The sequence below is a fragment of the Egretta garzetta genome, unplaced genomic scaffold (assembly GCF_000687185.1).
Source record: "Egretta garzetta isolate BGI_Z169 unplaced genomic scaffold, ASM68718v1 scaffold397, whole genome shotgun sequence".
NCBI lineage: Eukaryota > Metazoa > Chordata > Aves > Pelecaniformes > Ardeidae > Egretta > Egretta garzetta.
This window is the reverse complement of record NW_009260493.1, coordinates 9,568,339-9,575,349: the sequence shown is the minus strand read 5'-3', so window position 1 is coordinate 9,575,349 and position 7,011 is coordinate 9,568,339. Positions and strand designations below refer to the sequence as shown.

General features: G+C 42.5%; 1 long non-coding RNA gene across 1 annotated transcript; it reads left to right on the top strand.

Moving 5' to 3' along the window:
• Positions 1-941: 941 nt before the first annotated feature.
• On the top strand, positions 942-5,601 carry LOC118452833. Its single transcript, XR_004842689.1, has 3 exons — positions 942-975; positions 2,557-2,558; positions 5,592-5,601. It is a non-coding gene; the product is annotated as an uncharacterized LOC118452833 (long non-coding RNA).
• The last annotated feature ends 1,410 nt before the right edge of the window (positions 5,602-7,011 follow it).

The following is a 7,011-nucleotide window of genomic DNA, read 5'->3' as shown; positions in this document are numbered from 1 at the left end:
TCTTCCCCTCCACCCCGGAGTCTCTCTTTAAAGGTCAAGGGAAGCTCTAAATTCAGGCAGCTTTATGTACCTTCTCTTTGGCTGCAAAACTTCCAGCCTCCTCTCTGCTCCTTTCTGCCCAAAGCTAAACACTAATTGTTCCATAGCCATCCTACAGAAAACCAAAACAAAACTAAGTTTTGATTTATTTAAGCTCAGATGATCTCAGCAATCCACTTTCCAGTTCAGTCTCATGGAGAGCTGAATTAGCTCAAGTGAGGAAACTGAATAAATGATTGAGGACAAAAACTGAACTGCATTTCTATGCCCAAGATAATGCACAGAGAACTGTATGATAACCCATAAATTGCAAATTAATATCTCTTGAGATTATGGAGCATTCAGTGCCTTTCTTGATTGATACAAGTAGCATTTATCCAGGCTAAAAAAAACCTCAAATGAGAAGTTGCTAGTAGGGATGTTTCTTATCTTTTGCACCTTGAAGAAATAAAGCAAGTCCAAGTTTCATCCCCTGAAACTCCTCTGAGTTAATGGTTATTTCCAACTAATTTGAACATATACTGAAACAGCTGGAGGCTGGGGGAAGGTCAGTCACCACAAACACTCTCTAGCTTTCTTTTTTATTCCTGGCTGGAAATGGGAATACATGGGGACACATGCAAATAGCTATCCCAGGACACTTTAGTCACATCCCCTGAGGTAAGACCAGGAGGCTGCCATGTTCCCTTTGCCTGTGGCACCAGAAACACCCTTCTGTTCACCCAGGGTTCTGATGAAGTTGAGGTGAATCACTGGTGGCAGATAGCGTGTATTTTGGTTGTTTCTTCCCAGCTCTTCCCTTAGGAAGAGGAACAGTGTCCTGTGAAATCCCCTGAGAGAAGGGGGGTGATCATCTTCCAAGAGGCAACTGAGCCATGCAGGGGAAGACCTAACAGTCCCATAGAGAAGGTAGCAGTGAGGCAGTGAGAGACATGGGTTTAACAGGGAGGTTGCTAAGAGGGACAGAGGTAAGATGTCACCTTACAGGTGAGAGGAACAACTTTCCTAGGGACCAGAGAGGACTGCACAGAATTTTCTACAATCAGAAATCCACTGAGCTGGCTGAAACGAAATCAGAAAGCATCAGTCCTGCAGAGAGCAGGGAGAGAGCGGCTCACAAGCCTTTTATTTCTGTTATCTCTCCCCTAGCCACAGAGTTTTCTAGAAACAAAGTGTTAATGATCATGGCTTGTCTTCTAATAGCAGTTGGCTTGTTAAAGCTTGAGACCTTTTTTGTCTTTTAGGGGTGCTGTGCAGGCAGTTCCAGTGCAAAGCACTGGCCAACCCCTCCCAGAGCTGCTAAAAATTCAACCTCTCCAGGTGAATGATACCAGCAATATATAATGAATGCTGTCTTCACAACATGCAGCAGGTATTTTCACTTAAGTACTTCAGGAAGGTGAAGCTGGTTTTCTTTCAGCCTCCTGTCTCCCTAGGTGGATGCTCCGGGTGGCTACGGGCACATCCTAGGACGGTGCCCCCTTTGCACGGCAAAGACTACGCAGGGGGTGTTGCCTTGCAGGGGGCCAGGCCCACGTGTGCTTATTGTGCTCCTGAAAAGGAGGTGCAGTGTCAGTGCGTGGTTGCTGATCTGGTCCACAGACCCAGCCCCTGTCAGCTGGCCTTATTTTAGTGTGGTAGCTGCTGTGCTTTTCAAGACTATTTTGAAAAAAAAAAAAAAAAAAAAAAAAAAATTTCATATCTCTTAAAGGTCTCTAAAATGTTCCATTTCTGAAGAGCTACTATGACAATTACTTCAACTCCACAGTCATGAAAAGGTTTCCTGGTTGGTTGGTTTGTTTCTCTCTTTCTTAAACTGTTGCTATAAGAGCAACGAAAGTGTTTTTGTTTTCTGTAGGGTTTTTTTATTTTTTCAAAGGCAAAATAAAAAAAAAAAAGATCAACAGTGTTTCAGAAATGATAACAAAATACATTTCAGAAAACACATTTACATTTTAAGGCACCACTTTGCAGAGAAAATGTTCCCCTGAGATTTCAAAACCAGAGGCAATATAAGTTTGATAATAACAAACAACACAAGTGCAAGCCACAGGTATGCTTAATATTTTCTGTGTCACTTCTGAGACAGCTTTAAAGGTTGGCTATTCTTTTATTTGGATTCCTCAAAATAGCTTCAGGCAGTCGTAAATGTAAATTGAACCCTGACTTCCAAGAAAACTAGTTGGAATTGTTAACTTAAAATATTACTCTTGCTTCACGCAAGGGTGGATTGCAAGGAAATGTTGTGTCACATGTGCTGTGTTCCTTCTCTACATCTATTGTCTTCTGAAGATTTTTCAAGATTATGTTAACCAGAAATACATCCCTGGAAAGCATTTATCTTTTAATAAGCACTGCAATGTCTGAGCAATGCTCATTTTCCCTTTTTTTTTCGCCTAAGTATCCAGATGCTCTTGTATATAAGAGTCCTAGAAATAATTTAATTTCAAGAATGTCTTTTTATGCTCTGACTGCCAGATACCACAGGGAAAACTGGATTACAAACAGACTTAGCAGCTGTGTGTATTTAATCTAAGAGCAGCTTTTTTTAGCTCTGAGCTTTACGCTAATTTAATAATTAATTTTTAAAATTTGTTTACAAGGTTGACATCTTAAGTTTGTTGAGTAGCTGTGGTTGCACTGTGATATCTTGAAAATAAGTCTTGAAAGAAGGAAAGAGGTTTGAGACACGGAGTTGTACCGTGACTATGCCTGACCTCGTTCCACTAAGAGGAGCAGCAAGGGTGAGGGTGCTGGACTGGACTAATGGGGGCAGACCCCTTAGACTCTTTAATGGCAACAGGAGCTTCTCTACCCCTGCACATGCTTGTGCTTTGACCCAAATTTAGGGACCATCGCTAGGAAACATACATTCAAACTGTTCATTTAGTCCTTCTTGTTGTGCCAGCACACAAGACTATGAACACATGCCTGGTTCGCAATGTTTTTTGTAACAAAAAGCCCAGCCAGAGAGGCCCTCTGTGGAAATGTCCCCATCCAGATACCAGTACTGTGATCTCCTGATCCAAGAACAGATTTTGCATTACTTTGGGACTGCATTTGTTCACATACATATGCACAGTAAATTGCCCTACTCATCCCAGCACTAAGATGTCAATGTGATAATGCTGCTCTGAGAATTTACTTAAAGCATAAGAGCAATTATTAAAGCTTTCTAAATTGCTCTAGACATTACGACCTGTTTGCCTGGAAGCACTAAAAGAAAATTTGCGGTGTGATCATTGCAAGGAAACGATAACACTATTTAATCCTTTCAGTATTTCCTATACTCCTTAACGCTGACAAATCACGTAATCCCCTGAAGCCACCATACCCAACAGCATGCCTCGGAAGATATATTATGTGCACTCTTATGCGTGGCAAAACCTGGCAAGTCAAAGGACAAACACTGGAAATACACAGCAGCTTTTTAAAGACAGGGCCCTATGTTCTCTGTGGAAAAAGTTAGAGATATTCTCACCAGTTCAAGCGTCCATTGCTGTTTTTTGGCACTCGCTAGTGACAGCAGCAGAATAAATTCCCCTTTCTCAGTTTTCAGAGCACAGCATGAGACTCATCTCTTCAGCAAGACAATAGCCCGATGGGTTTGTAAGGTCACTCGGACTCCCCTTGGGGTCTGATCCTTCTGAGCAAGAGCTTCTGAAAGAGAGCAGAGTTATTGTTCACACACACCACACCACACAACATCGCTGGTTCATAAAGAGACCACAGAGACCGCAGAGATGAGCTGTCCCATTTTATGTGGCAACAAATATGACAAGGTCTCCTATCCTCATGCATACAACACAGCTATCTGCTGTACAGAAATGTATCCTAAAAGCTGAGAGCTGCTGGGGGAACTAAAGTGAAACAAATAGGGTAAATTAAGAGCTGCTTTTCCTCTAGGCAATTAAGATGCCAAGAGGAGGAGAGCCAAGGAAGGGGACGCGAGGGAAGCTCCAGGAGCGCAGCTGCCCCCAAAGCGGCAGGGGACGGGCTCCCTTGTATGGTGCCATGCTGGATGTGTTGGCTTGGCTTTCACTTTTGGCCTGGAAACAGCCAAGGAAAGCATCGACTCGAGGACCTCCCTGTGAGATGGACAGGTACAAAACTAGGGCAGTGTGAGAGGGAAACTTGCCATAAAAGCCACGGATTCAGAGCAGGGTCAAGCGTGGGTGGTGGAGGACCAGAGCTCTCTTTGCATCCAGCTCCCAGGCACTGTCTTCTCAGACTGATAATATTTCCCCCAACAGCTCTCAAGGGCTGATTTCCCAGACCCTATGCCACGTTCCCCCTGCACACTGTCATATTAAGGTGCAGGCTGGGTGGGCAGGGACACAAAGAGTGTACAGAAAGCAAGCAAGGCCTGCGGTGATACTGAGTAAAGTACTGGGGAGTTAACACATGGGAAATCGTATTTCCTCACTTCAGGCCTGTATTTCTCAGTACATTTAGCAGGCTAAGTAGAACAATCAACACAACTTTGAGTTTTGATGGATACCTGAAACACATTCAGAGGATAACACAAACATATTCCATTACTGTAGTCTAAATATGAAATTCTATGCTGCATTCTTAGCTTATAACTTGTTAAGAAACTTGTTCCATGATAGTATTTCAACGGTTCATTAAGCATTAAGTTGGAATTGCCTTTCACTTCATTATCCTGTCTTCTTGTCAGCCTGCATTTCTAATACTACTGCAAATCCCCAAAAAGTTAAATAAAAGGTGGAGCAACATTTAATAAGAAATTATTGTTGCAGATATGGACATAATAAACTACTCACTAGCAATAAGTACAGTTTCAAGGGCTTTATCATGCAGTCTTGCCAAGGCATGTGATTTCAAAGACTAACTTTCCAAGTAGCTCAACTGACAACTGTTAGATCAGAGGACGGAGGAAGGAGCTTCCCTCTTGGATGGGGCGACAGATAGCTGTGGGCAGAGCTCCTCTTAGGAAGCTGATGCTCTAATTGCAGACTTTTTAGATCTCTACAGGCCTACGATTTATCTAGGGCTGATGAGATTCAGCTTTCACTGCAGTCATGAAAAAATCAAAGGGATTATTCACTGATTCAGGAAGCATCTGTCTAATAGCAACTTATTAAGAAAAATAAATCTCTTTTATAAGACAAACTCCAGTCCTTGACTACTTAATTGTCTGTGAATAACCTCGCTGGCTCTTCAAGACTGAATGAGATACGCTAATAGTGTAATGGCTAACACCTGTCTGAGGCAAAGAATATTAATTAAGCATTGAAAATACTTTTTTTTTTCTTTGCATGGAAAAAATGGAAAGGTGATAGAGGTGACAAAGGTTCTGCAGCGGTTACGTTATTGCTAAAGGGTTGTACTTCCCTTTGAACAGTCATCTAGAAATAATACTTATACAGTGTCAGTGGCATGAATTTATGGTTTTATTTATTAATTTAAATGTACTTGTATTACAGTAACCCATGGGGCCTGGAGCACAGACCAAAAGCATTTAACACCCCACAAGTCTGTAGCCAGAAATACGGCTGTGAAGCAAATAAAATATTTCATAGACAAAGAAAAGAGATCTTAGCATTCAAAGGGCAGAAAAGGTAAGGAAACTGTAGGAAGGCATGATAAAGACAAAGGCATAGGATACTTTCGTGCAAGTCTTGATGTTAGTGTTAAAGCCAATGCCTGGCATTAATGCAAAGACAAAGCAACCATTAGAGCACATCTCAGTTCTAGATCCTCAAAGGCTTTGTGGAGGAAGGTTCTTGTTCTGCACATATAGAAACCATACCTGACCAATGCACTTTCCCTAAGATAGGCCTGCAGACAAAAAAAACGCCCTCAGTCTCATCTCTACCGGGGAAATCACAGAGCCTTCCACCAGCTATCACATAATATGGTGCAAAAGGCAAAGAGTGGTTAAAGAGGAAGAGATCTCTAAAAACTGGACAAAACCTGGAAGACGACAGGAAAGTTTCAGAACTATGTTACCCAAAAAAGAAAGAGTGATTTCCAGCTTTTTTTGAAGCTTGGCTGTGAGAGAAGGAATGCAATGCTGTCACGCTGTTTCCCTTAGGGAAGTCCTGCCAGGAACAGCTCAGCTGAAAAGGATCAAGGGGAATGGCAAATGAATGGCTAATACTGGGCAGTAGCCTTTCACAGCAGATGCTGCTCTCAAATGTACCAACTCATCTGCACATTTCTCTCATAATTGGCTTTTTGCCCTTTATCTTGTCCCTGTGGAAAAGCAGTCTGCCTTGGAATTACGTTCCAGAACTTGCTATGGCATATCTGATGCCTAACAGGAGGGACAGAGGGTGTTTTGGGACAAGGTAGGAAAGCTGAGCTGAAACCTGCTGATGTGCTAGGAGCTTTTGCTTTGTCCTGGAATAGCACAGAACAGATTCAGTAAATAACGATCTCTGGTTGCTCCATCCTGCAGCAGGATCTGGTTGCTAGCTCACGCTGGCTGGAAACTGAGATTTTATTGGGCTGAAATAACCTCTTCTCCCTCAAACTGCCAGGATGTCTTGGACAATAGTAGTCAGTACTTCTTTACAAGCCAAGGAGGGCAACAGCTCATCAAAGAGGTTCTGCACTAGGGAAGTGCTCGAGATTTTGGCTGGGATGTCATGTCCTTTAGGGAAAAGGGTTGGATGAAGTGTTACACAGCTTGCTATTTGACCATACTTGAGGACTGAAAGGGTTTCAAGAGGCAGAGCAGAGTCTCAATTTCTCAGCAGAGTCCTTTTTCTCTGCTTTGCCACTGCTTTGTGGGTACATGTTGGGGAGAACCTGAGCACACATGCCATAAAACATAGAAATTGAGGCTTACTTAAAGGATTTCCCCAGCACCAGGGCAGATTTTCTGGTGCACGAGCTTCTGTAGCACAAAAAAATATTTTTCAGATGAATTTGAACCGGCATATCTTCCTCTAATATATGCATTCCTTTTCTGCATGTGATGTGAAGATGTATCCTTTGAAG